We start from the raw sequence: 13,596 nt of genomic DNA, 5'->3' as shown, positions 1-13,596 counted from the left end.
TTTCAAATTCTAGTTTACTTAAACATATTGCCTTTGAAGTTAAAAAGAACATCATGGTTGTTGGAGCAACATCTCCAAATAGATAGAAAATCATTGCAATTGTGAGATTTTGCCAAGATCAAGAGGTAATGGAAAGCACAAATAAGAGAGACAAAATAGATGATAGGAATAAACTGTATTCTATCAAGATGCAAAATATGATCAACTAGATCATTACAAGATATAGATTGATTGCCCGTGATTGTCCATACAAATAAAGTAGATGAGCTTGCTTATATAGGCAAGGCTAGGGATATGTGAGCACACAAACATGACATGTGGCTCAATAAGAAACAAGGGTAGGTAGGAAATAGGTGTGGGTAGGTAGAAGAAATAATATAATAGTCCACATGAGGTGGATCACCCACTGAATGTGGAGTGTAACAACAAGATCACACCATAAAAAGTGGAAATTCTCCTACACACACTATCTCAATGTGGCACAAACACCCAAGTGTCTCATACCCAAACTAGTATGAAATGCATATACCTAAGTAAACTTAAGTAAAGAGTAATAATATCCATGATGAATAATTATTTACACCAACACCCCCCCTTAAGTGCAACTTAGGGGAATGCACTTAAAGTCTACAATGCAACTAAGCAAATATTCAAATGTGGAAACATAAAAATGATGCCACCAACAAAGAAGCCCTGTAGAATACTATAGATGAAGATGCCTCTAGATGGAATTTCACCAAGAGATATAAATGAACAACTGACCCCCCATAAAAAGATCATGTTGGCACTTTATACTTAGTGCATATACAATAGGCCACTTGCAAAACAAGGCAAAGTGGACTTCTGATTTCAATTTACAACTTCTCAAAATGAGATCTAAGAAACTTCAACAAATACTGCTAGTGATCTAAACTGAGATCTAAGCAAAATGCAAGTACCAAATAGGCCAAAAATATCCAAATACTGAAAGTACAATTTCTACTCAGAATCACTACAAAAAAATGACAGATTATGAAAGTAGACAAAAAATTATGCACTTTCAAAAAAAACGGCACCTGAAAAGGAGTCCATATGAGCCCAAATGAAGCCTTCAAAGTTGTAAAAATCGAGATTTCACGATTTTTGAAAATCTTGTATCCGAAAAACAAAAAAATCCTGCAGCACCCTACAAATCACAAAATTCTACCCCAAAACAAAAATATTGCTCAAAAAAAGGAGTCTGGATGAGTAAGATATCACTATTTGAAAATTGCCTGCAAAATTATAATTTCTAGAAAATTTCTGTCGCTGCATCAAACTTCAAATGCCTCTAGATTTGGCCTTCGAAGTCCAATTTGGATGAAACAAAAGGCAAAATTGACTTTCTTGGACCTCCTCAATCCAATGGTAGTCTCATATTTGACCCATCAAGCTTCAATAAAAACCTGCAATAGAAAGCTCCAAAATGCAAACCCCAAATAACATCAAATTTCTCTCAATTAGCAAACCAATGGCACTCTAATGGCTCTGATACCATGTGAGAATTTTGATACCATGAGAGAGTTCTGATACCATGTGAGATTTTTCCAAGATCAAGAGGCAATGGAAAGCACAAATAAGAGAGATAAAATAGATGATAGGAATAAACTGTATTCTATCAAGATGCAAAATATGATCAACTGGATCATTACAAGATATAGATTGATAGCTCGTGATTGTTCGTACAAATAAAGTAGATGAGCTTGCTTCTATAGGCAAAGCTAGGGATATGTGAGAACACAAACATGACATGTGGCTCAATAAGAAACAAGGGTAGGTAGGAAATAGGTGTGGGTAGGTAGGAGAAATAATATAATAGTCCACATGAGGTGGATCACCCACTGAATGTGGAGTGTAACAACAAGATCACACCATAAAAAGTGAAAATTCTCCTACACACACTATCCCAATGTGGCACAAACACCCAAGTGTCTCATACCCAAACTAGTATGAAATGCATATACCTAAGTAAACTTAAGTAAAGTGTAATAATATCCATGATGAATAATTATTTACACCAACAACAATGACAAGTTAAAAAGAACAAGTGTATTTTGTGTTTGGCACACTTGTGCAAAAGAGTTTGCTAAGTGGTCCTACTTCTAACACACACTATCCTCTCCCTTGGCTCTCTTGGTCCTAGGTGCAAGAGAAAAGTGTTAGTAACACTCAAGTTTTATCTTTTTAAGAGAGGCCTGCCAAAGGATTGATCACTCTTGTGAATGACCTCATGCGGTAAATCCTTCGAGCCGCTATAAAAATCAGGTGAGAGCGAAAGTTGTAGCCTTAGGTATAGTTGTTCCTACAGTGTAACTTGCTAAAAGGACAAATGGGCCCCACCACAAGTTACAAGGCTCTTAAGTGAGTCACTGCAGAATGAACTTATGTCTAAAAATATCGAACATTACTAAACACCTTTAAGTAGTAGCCCACCCATTCTATTGATCAAGGATATTTGTGAAAAGTTCAGTGCAAGAGCATAGATGGTTTTGCTCCCAAGATACTCACCATACATATTTCCTTGAGTAGAAACATAGCTTTTTGAAAGGTTACTCGTAGTGTGATAAAAGTGGTGACCCCCATCATAGGGACCATCTATTTGTTATGCTTATGCAAGACTTAGTATATCACATCCTTACCTACCATAGTGGGATTCTTAAGGTATGTAGTACCAAAGTTGATGAAATATCAAGATGTGGGCTAAAATTATCGCAACTGGCCATTCGACCTTAGGTATAAAAAGTGTTTGAAGTGTCTTCATTTTGTGTCAGACCAGTACAAATTGAACTGACTTCAGGCTTTGGAAAACACCTAAAATACATTTGAAGGAAAGGGTCATAAAAGTCCAAGGATTGGGTTGATCTAGACCCACACTTACTTGTGCCTTTTGAGGCAACATTCTTGTGTTTGTGTGCTTGCTTTCTTTTCTTGTCAAAGAAACATCCAAAAATCAATTCCAAAAACAAAGTGATTCATCCAACATAAACATTTTCAAAATACCAACAAAAAAAAATAAAGAGCAAGAGTATCAAACTATATGACCATTCTTCACATCTTGAGAAAGAAGAATCTTCATCAACATGTCAACTTGAAAAGAAGACCTTTGAGCTCAAAGGCTTTAATCAAAAAGAGGAGATGTTTCTATCTTAATAGACAAATCTTTGTCTCTAATAGAGCCTCCTTACGTCACATGCATCTTTATCTTCAAGGGATGTCAAATGAATTTGATCAAGAGTCATTGAACCACAAAGCTTTTATGCAATATAGAGCTTTGAGTTATCACAAAAACAAAGGAGGCAAGATCAACCCTGACTTCTTTCCAGACATTTGTATCACATACAACGTAGCTCGAGAAGAACCACCAACCCCCGAAAGGGAAGAAGAAGAGTTTGTTCCTTATGTAACACGAAGTTTCTATTGAAGTTAAACATCTCGTCCATTACCACTTTTCACACATCATCTCATCCATTTCAACTCTCAAAACATCAAGAGGTTTTTATCCTAAGTTCTCTTTAGATATTAATTGAATCAGACAAAAAACATTACTTTTTAGAGTGTCTCTACATCTAGGATAAAACTCATCCTAAGAGACATTTCTACACAGGTTAAAACTAGCCTTTGAGTGAATCCTCTCATTACTAGGTAGTTGAATCTATAACACATCTCAAATCCCTCTAAACCTTATCACACTAAACTTTGTCAATCAAACACAACAAGCAATTCAAGAAAGGACTTTGGTAATATCTACCTTTAGTGCTAGAGACTCATATGTAAAAAACTCCACCAAACATAAATCTCTCATTTCATCAATAGCTCATCATCATTTTCACCCAACTTCAACAAAAACTTATGAACAAAATGGCTCATACTAGATCAAGAACTAGACAAATGGAAATTGAAGAAGAAGAGGAGGAAAACATCAATGAATTCCAAGAAGCCCTTGGAGGAAACATCAATGATGAAAATCCAAGTACTCCTACTCCTGCGGCAATAGAAAGGGCATAACACAACCCTCTCTTTAATATAATTTTTGATGAAATACTCAAGAGAAATGTTGATGCTCACTTTTTGAGGCTTGCTCAAGAGGGAGCCAAACTACCTTTTGACTTTGATGTTACACAACTAAGACAAGCATCAGAACGCCAAAGTCATAATGAGGATGAAAGAGGACAAGATCACATCAGATACAACCTTCATCAAGGTAATCCCCCACCTCCTCCTCCAAATGACATAGACATGTCGCGGCAACAAGTCAAAACTCTTGCCCAACAGCTTCGCAGTGGCGTGAAAACAAACCAGTTTTCACTCAATGATATTTGTCCCTATCCCTTTGATAGGAATCTTCATATGCCACCTTTTCCATGAGGGTTTGAAACACCCAAGTTTGAAAGGTATAGAGGAAAAGGAGATCCTCGTGACCATGTTAGAGAATTCCATTCAACATGCCTAGAAGTGGCATACGAGGATACATACCTAATGCAACTCTTTCCCCAGAGTTTGGGAGGAACAACCACATCATGGTTTTCTCGATTACCAGGTGGCATTAGGACCTTTGAAGAACTAATCCAAAAGTTCCTAGCACATTACTCACACAAAAGTGAATGGGATATCACAATGGCTGATCTATGTAACACTAAACAAAAACCAGGCGAGCTATTTTCAGTCTTTCTGCAATGATGGCGTCAAATGTCTAGCAAATGTTCCCTTCAATTACTCAAACAAGAATTAGTGGAAATGTTTATTTCCAACTTAAATGACGAAATGGAATTTCATCTGGACCTTAAAGACACAAATTCCTTCAATGACATGATCACAAAAGGTTTAAAGTGTGAACGGGCTCTCATAAAAAAAGGGCTGATCAAAATCTACAATGAGCCAAAGAATTGCCCTTGCCCGTGCTTCAATAGTGACAAGCTGAACTTCTGAAACAAAAATAAAAATATCGTCAATGATGGGGTTGTGGATGCAAGGACTATCAAAAGTACACAACATGTGGTTCGGTTTGTAGGACAAAACCCCCCACCCAAGAATAACACAGTTGCTCCTCCAAATCAAGGATGCAACATACCTCAAGAGGAACCTAGACAGGGTCAACAAAATTTTAAACCAAAGCGAACATACACTCCCTTAGGGGAACCCACTAAAATAGTGTTACACCAATTGGTTTCTCAAAATCTATTAACCTTACCCAAAACATCAAATTGCAAGCCTCAGGTCAAACCTGCATGGTGGAGGGATACTGAACATTGTGATTTCCATCAAGGAAAGGGACATAAGACAAGCAATTATCATAGATTGAAAGATCTTATTGACCAAGGTGATATCGAAATTGAAGGCCATGACCCAAAGACAACAAGCAATGATCATCTGATGTTCAAAAATCCACTTCCATCACAAGATCAAAGGGGTCCTTCCACTTTAGGGAGAAACACTAATACCACTAATTATACGTGAGCCGTGTATAATTACACTATGAATCACCTGTATGATGCTAGTGAACAAATTGCAACTATTACCATAAAAAATCCCAGTTCCAATTGCAATGTTGTTACACGTCATGACAAGGTTACCATAAAAGTAGCTCCACAAGGTACCACATCAATCCCAAAGTAGTATAACCTTGTGGACCAATTAGATAAAACACCTGCACTGATATCTATCTTAGAGCTATTGCGTCTCTCTCCATCTCATAGAACAATCTTGGATCAAGCTCTCCAAGAGGTGTCAGTCCCTACAAATTTGAATACAGTTTAGTTCCAAGCCATGGTTGGAAATCTAAGGTCATCACCTTGTCTCACTTTTTCTGAAAGTGACAACACATCCTTCCAGCAACCTCATAATGCCTCACTCCACATTGAAGGGTTTATCAACCAGCATAGAATCAAGCGATTCTTGATCGACAATGGAGCATGCCTGAATATCTGTACACTACAATTAGTCACAACACTGGGATATGCAATTGAATTAGTGGATCCCCATAAGAATATCACAATCAAAGCCTATGATGATGCAGAGCATTCATCCAAAGGAGCAGTGGTACTACCAATCCGAGTGGGCCCAGTGGTGAAGCACATCATATGTCAGGTTCTGGACCTTCCTCTGCCATACAATTTGTTGTTAGGAGGACCTTGGATACACGCCATGCAAGCCATTCCATCCACCTACCATCAGTGTATCAAGTTTCCTCATAATGGTGTAGAAATTACCATTTTGGGTGATGCAAATCCCTTTGCATATTTTCATAATATAAATCATCAACCAGAGATTACTGTTCCTAACAATAGGGAAGCCATCTCATCCACCTCATATGTAAGTCTGACCTCTCTTTCCAGTTCAAACACCACTATACCCAAGCAAGAGAAGCTCAAGATGAAAATAGAAAAGGAAGGTCTTGGGGAGTATAATCTAAGCCAGATCTTTTGTGTTGGACAAATGCCCACTTCTCCAAGAACTCATGGTAAACCTCAACGGTTACTTCATACACCACTGGTCACACCAGCATGCACTTATGAGGAGACATCACTGGATAGCCCACTGAGTATGGCCTCCATAGCTTCATCGTTACATTTATTTTTCCTTTCTGCTTCAGGACCGATGGGACAACTGGCTTTACTAGGGCATCCATTTTCTATTGACATCCATACATCAAACCCAAGGGAGGACAGTTAGACTTCCATCCTAGGACTCCAAACAGAAAATTTTGAACCATCAAACATTGGAGTAGGGGGTGACACTAAACAAACCATTATGTTCAAATACCAGAATCTACCTAAGTTGGAGAAATCTTATCAACCGGGAACTTAGGCTCCGATACCAATTGTTGAACACAATATGCCACTGAGAGGGAGGGATGAATCAGTGTTTTCCAAAACTCTTTTAACCTTTTGATCCTAAGAGAGATTACCAGTTACTAATCCTAATGCCAAGTTAACCAACTGGTAAGAGAAGGAAAGATACCATAAATTAAGCACACACAAATGCACATCACATGACACTGGTATATATGAGGAAACCCCAAGATAGGAAAAACCTCGGTGAGAAGTGTTGTTGGAGTCCTACTACTCCAATCCAGCCTCACAATGAAAAACCTCAGTTACAATATTTAGGGCACCAACCCAAGGAGCACTAGTCCTGCTTTAGGGCACCAACCCATAATTTAGGGAACCAACCCAAGGAGCACCAACCCCTACACCGATCTCCAACTCAGTGATATATCATGATTATAATCAATTACAAAAGTAATAATCTAATTACAAGTGAATCTTGTAACCACTGCATACACTTTACTCTACCAGTTTCTCACCTCCTCTCCCTCACCAGTTGACTCCTAATCTTCCTTCTATCTCTCTCTCAATCTCTCTACTCACCTTCACTTGTTGTTGCTAACACACTGGTTCTACCTCTTCTTGTTGGATGAACAGTCAGAACATACACCTGTTGTCGGTTACTTTGCTCACCAGTTTATCCTTTCTCTTCTCCTTATTTGTCTGATCTTCTCTCCCATACACACATACAACTGCTTCACTCTGCACTACCTTCGAGTTGGCTTTAACACTGTTGGTTCCCACCTCTACAACTCACTTTGTAGTTTACCAGTTTGTTTGATCTTGCCAGTTAAGCCACTGTTAAACCCTCTCACCTATTTAACCTTCTCCGCTAGCTCTTTTCTTTATATGTTGAGTTCCTTGACTCTTCTCGGTTTTATCTACTCTCTTCTCTACTGAGGATCACTCTCCTTCACCAACCAACATCACACAACTTCACTCTTTGATCAACATAAATATCAAAGCTTTCCCGCCAAAGCGTGAGCTTGAACTTTTGTGTCCTAGGGTTTGCTCACCGACCAAATTGGCATACTAGATCCAATCAAATCTCTTCTCTGGTATTGTGGACCTGCAACAAGTCATCAATCACTGTCAATCTTGTGGCTTCCAATGCATATTTTCTCTGTTTAGCATATACGGCAAACTGAGCACAGACCCACTTCAATCCATCAAAATTGAATGATCTTGTGGTTATCTTTTCCATGTTGATAAGTCAATTAGATCCCTTGCTTCGATCAACTCACCAAGGGGCGTCCTTTGGCATGCCTTGAGTCGCACACTTCTGCAATTCCCCATGATTATCGCAGTCAACATTAAATGTCGACCAACACCAACAACCTCACCAACATGGCACTTCACCATCCTTTGCATGCTTGCCACTTCAACTCCACGTGGCATCTCTGTCGGTATCCACCTCAGCTTAGACTTTTGTGTCGCATCAATCATGATCACTGGCCAAACACTTAACCAGTGTACACCTACTAGTCATCTAACCCTACCAGTACACCTCACCTTACCGATTAACCATCTTGCCATATAGTCTCCTTACCACCTGATTATGAGCACACCACTATGCCTCTTGACTCTTTGTTGCATACTAGTAACCACCTTGTTTACCGATTGACGTGTTTCAGACTTCATACTGGTAATATGCATGATGTCTCCATACCATCAACCCCCAGCTATTATGCATCTATGGTAGGACCCTTTCACCATCTTCATCCCAGTCACTCCATGTGTGCAACTATAGAGCCTCATGTTCATTTGACAGGTTCTCCTCTCAACCAGTTTGTCAAGGTGACAAACACATCATCTCAACTCCTCCTTCTCTTTCCTAGGAGTGAATCATGTCTTCACATGTTGATCCGGTGTACATCCCTAATCTCAAATTCTGGAGGCTTCCTCATCTTCCACTTTGGTCATATGTTCTATGCATCCAATCACCTACCTTTGATTACTCTAACTATCTTATCCCAAAGAGTCATGATGTATGCCATGTATGCTGCAATATAAGCAAGGTATTATCACTTACTGGTGGGAAGAGTGGACAACAACACTTCAAGTACTAAACACTAGTGGAGGAAGATCTGTGTCACCTGGTGGTAATGATGTGACTTCACTAAGGGGAGGATACATCTCCAACTTGACATATTTCTCTGTACCTTTCCCATATGTCATTTTTTCTCACTAATGCAGTACACTTTCTGTCAACCTTCTCTTCATCTGGTGGGAGTCCTACTAGATGGCATCACACTAGCATATCGATTGTACTACTAACCCTTCATTAGTCTGTACTACATCAAGCTTTACCCTTCACACACTTGCTAGTTCTTATCACTTATAAATCAATTCTCTATGATGCTTGTTAAGCATCAGCATGCATACTCACTAATCGGTTCCTTCTTCCCAATATTGGCATGTAAACCCGCTACTCCAACATGCTTACCTATTGGCTTCATTGTCCACATTGTTAGTGGATAACACTAACATCATATCAACTATTCTTCCCATACCTGATGTCCTGATATACCGGTAACATGCTATACTGGTTGACATCAATGACAACATAATGCCAACATGCTCGGTATGTAGGAGCTCTAAAAGAATTTTGAGTTTGGCACCATGTTGGGGCCGAAGGATGAGGTGGGACCAATCTAAAGATAGATAACCTCCTATCTTAGTGGTAAAGTCACAGAAGAGGCAGAGGTTGAAAATAGGGGGAATATCAATGACTACTACTTCCTGGGATACGGTGACACTAGGACATATGAATAGTGTCAGCGGAAGACTTTTGATAATAACCACATTATTCACTTTGTTTCCATCTAGTTGCATAACACCCCTATTTAGAGATTCGTATTTAATGTTCAATACCTCAACAATTTTCTTTGGCATGACAATGGTGCTAGCACCAGAGTCTATCATAAAATTATGCAAAATCTTCTCCTCTAATGAGAGTCAAATAGAATGGATTTGGTTTAGGCTTACCCTTCACTTGGGACTTGGGTGGTTTGGCCTCATTTGTTAGCATAGTTGGTGGGTGTGATTGCATTGCAGGAGTTGTAGATATATCCTCACTAGCCCATGAAGAATTTGTGGCACTCCTATTAGCGGGTCTTTCCACCTCTACCAGAGTTTCTTTTAATCGATTCTTCTGCTCTAGGATGCTAAGGATATCCCATAAAGAAACATTAGTTGGGGCCTTCTTTAGTTGTTCCACCATGTCTAATACTGACGACATAGATACTTTTGCTTCTCTTGACTTATAGGGGATAAAATCCTTCCTCTGATATGTAGTAGCAGTTGCGGGTTGTTCAGGAGCCTTTTCTAAGCTGAACTTCTCTTGTGTGCCTACATCCTCTCTCGTGAACCATATTTTCAACTGAAGGTTATAATCTGACTGCACTTGAGCAGCTCCTAAACTTGATGTCATTACGTCATTTGTGAGTATGGCATCCTCACCTTCCATCTAGAAAAATAAAGCTTGATTTGGGGCTATCTCTACTTCTTGCTCCATTGACATGCTTTGCATTTGAGTGATGAGGGCGACATTATCCATACCAGGGGAAGCATAATCCCTCGCATATGAGGTATCGCCTTGACTTCAATGATTTGCAATTTTTTTGTTGCAAAATGCCACTTAGGCAGTTTCTTAGGGCATGGGCATTATTACATGGGAACCACCAAGAATTGGTGTCATCTGTCAGATTATTTTGTCCTACAATCAATTCTTTACTGGTACTAGGATAGATGGTTTACAGCGGATTGGACACTGGAGCTATCTGGCCATTTGTCTGACTCAAGGAAGCTCAGTTATTTGCATATTGGTTTTGTTGGTATGGGGGTCTATTGCTTTGGAAATTTTGCTGGAAAGATGGTCTAGCAGGGGAAATTTGGGATCTCTTCAGGTTAATGATCTCATTTGAAAAAGATCTCAGCAAATTTTTCATATCATTGACTTCCACGGCTAGAGCTGAAGAAGAGGATGTATTGGCTTGTTGGGAACCGGGGTATACATACACGGATCAGGGTGCAGAAGTGCTAGGAGTGACAAGCTCAAGAACCTAATTTGATATTTCAGAGAAGACCGACATGAGCAACCATGGTGCAAGCTTTCCATCATCAATTAGATTTTTCTCTGCTTAGACTACCAAGTCATATGCAACCGAGAGAGTGTTGCCTCTGAGAGATTGGATCATCATAGATATATTTGAATTGAAATCTTTCAAATAAAAGATAAATGCCATATCCATAGGTGGATGAGAAGACAATGGTATTCTCTTCCAGGTTCTTTGGAGCCTCATATTGAAGTTTGTCATCGCTTCATGAGGAGCTCACTTGATAGTAAGCAGCTACTGTATTAGAGATGATATATCTACCTTGTCGAAAAATCTCTCTCAAAGCAATCGTCGAGCTGATCTCAAGTAGTTATAGAATTAGGAGCAAGAGACCTATACCAATCTAAAGCTCTTCCTTTGAATGAAGCTACAAGCAATCTCAGAGCTACATTTTTCTCTGTAACATTATGGATTGTGCAAACATCAGCCACAACTTGTACATGTTCCCTTGACGTCTTGGAATCTTCTTCGATGAATTTAGGGACAACTTTTAGTGCAGAGGTAGGAATTGGGCCCCATACTACAGATGGAACAGGGAGAATGAGGGGACTACCACTATTCCAAGTCACAAATTTTTTGGGAGGAACGTGAGCCATCACTATGAGAACAAATACCGCAGGGGTAACAGGTGGGTCTTGAGAAGAAACAACTATGGATGAGTGGACGTTCACCAGGGGTGGTAAAAGAAAACTGAGATTTGAGGTTGTTTGACTCTTAGTAATAGGTTTGTGGCTCATAAACCTACTTAAGCTTTAAGCACAAATTAGGTCCCATCGGGCATTGCCAGAAAAAGAACTGTTGACTACTAATTTTGCATTAAACGCTAACAGCCTTATGGGAAATTTAGTGACGGTGGAACTTTGTGCAAGATTCATTGAATAACCTCCAAGTTTGAGAAGATGGCTCTTCATACAATTGGGGGAGAAAAGGGGAAGAAGAAAACGTAAAAGCTACACTAATTAGGCGATGCGCCAGAATATTTTTAGAATATTTGCAGTACAGAAAACCCAATTATTTGCAGTTTTAAGGCCCGTTCAACAATCTACATGCCCAATACAATTAGAAAAGATAATCAAACAAGGTTCATTAAAAATAATATGACATACACCATTCATCTAACATATAACAAGTTAAATGACATAGTTTAATCCATAGAGTCTCATAGCATATATCATAGAAGTCGTTGAATTAGAACATAGCACATAAGTTCATCTATTAAGCTTCAAATAAAAATAACCATACAGGCCATAGGCACAGTTTGATATGTTTATCATCCATGAAATATAATTAACATAAAGGCTTGTTTCACAGACCCAAAGTCTAATAATCTCTATCAAAGTTTGAACCCATAAAACAACAGAAAGAAGGCCTATATATAGCCTTTGGCCCTCAACAAATAGCAGGAAAGAACAAGAAAAATCCCAGCAACCACTCCTTATCAGGAATCTCCTTGTGTGGCATCCACAGAGACACATGCAATAAAAAGGTGAAAATGGCCTTTTGATCTCGTTATTCTAACTGCATCATAGCGACCTCTGCACCTACCAAAACAAGAAAACCACAATGCCAACAACATTCTAGATCATAATTCCTTGAAGTGACATGTAGTAAATCGAAGGAGACCCAAAGTCGAGCACAAAAAGGGAATCAGGACATGAAGTGTGGAGACACCAAGTGTCACTACCAGCACATGAAAAATGGTGGGGTCAGAAAACATACGTCGAGGAAAAAAACTGCACTATGCGGAAGCTCCGCACTCTCTCAACACAAGGCGAGAAAAGTGATCCGCTTAGAGTAGCATCGTGACACCACGTGGCATGTGCGCAAAAAAACAAGAGAGCGGGCCGGAAAACAAAGGAAGATACCAACACTTAACCAAAATGTCACTCACGAACAACTTTGAAAGAATATTAATAGTTAGTAGATTCAAGTGCATCCTACGACATGACTTGTCACAAGGAGTGGTTTTTAGCATATTCAGCTTATGATGTTGGGGAATTTTTATTTGAGGATAATAGCACATGAAAAATTGTAGGCCAAGGGGAGGTAAAATTATTTTTCAATCATGGAAGTGATAAAACCCTGAAAGATGTATTGCACATTCCTAGTTTAGCCAAAAGCTTAATTTTTGTATCTAAAATGAATGATTCAAGAGTGCATGTTACTTTTGAAAAGAGTGGTTGCAAGTTAAGAAGCTCGGGAATTTGATTTTAGCTAAGGGTAATAGGTGTGGCACCCTATTTAGACTCGATGCTTCTAGTTTTTGTAACTTTAGTAATGTAACTAATAACTCTGTATCATGTAAGCTATGGCACCATAAGATGGGCCATGTTGGTGAAAAGGGTCTCAAAACCCTCATAAATAAAAAGATGGTTGATGGTTTGTCTGGTTACTCTGTTGATTTTGATTTCTGTGAACATTGTGTGTATGGAAAGCAACATAGACTATCTTTTAAATCTTGAAGTACTAGAGCTAAACAAGTTTTGGAGGTAATTCTTGGCAATATTTTTGTTTCTATGGATGTACTATCTAATAGAAAGTCTCGCTACTATGTTTCCTTTATTGATGATTATTCAAGATATTCATGGATTTACTTTTTGAAGGAAAAATCTGCTATTTTGTTTTAATTTAAAGAA

The sequence above is a fragment of the Cryptomeria japonica genome, chromosome 4, assembly GCF_030272615.1.
Source record: "Cryptomeria japonica chromosome 4, Sugi_1.0, whole genome shotgun sequence".
NCBI classification, from domain to species: domain Eukaryota; kingdom Viridiplantae; phylum Streptophyta; class Pinopsida; order Cupressales; family Cupressaceae; genus Cryptomeria; species Cryptomeria japonica.
The sequence above is the reverse complement of the archived record's forward strand: the minus strand, read 5'-3'. Positions refer to the sequence as shown.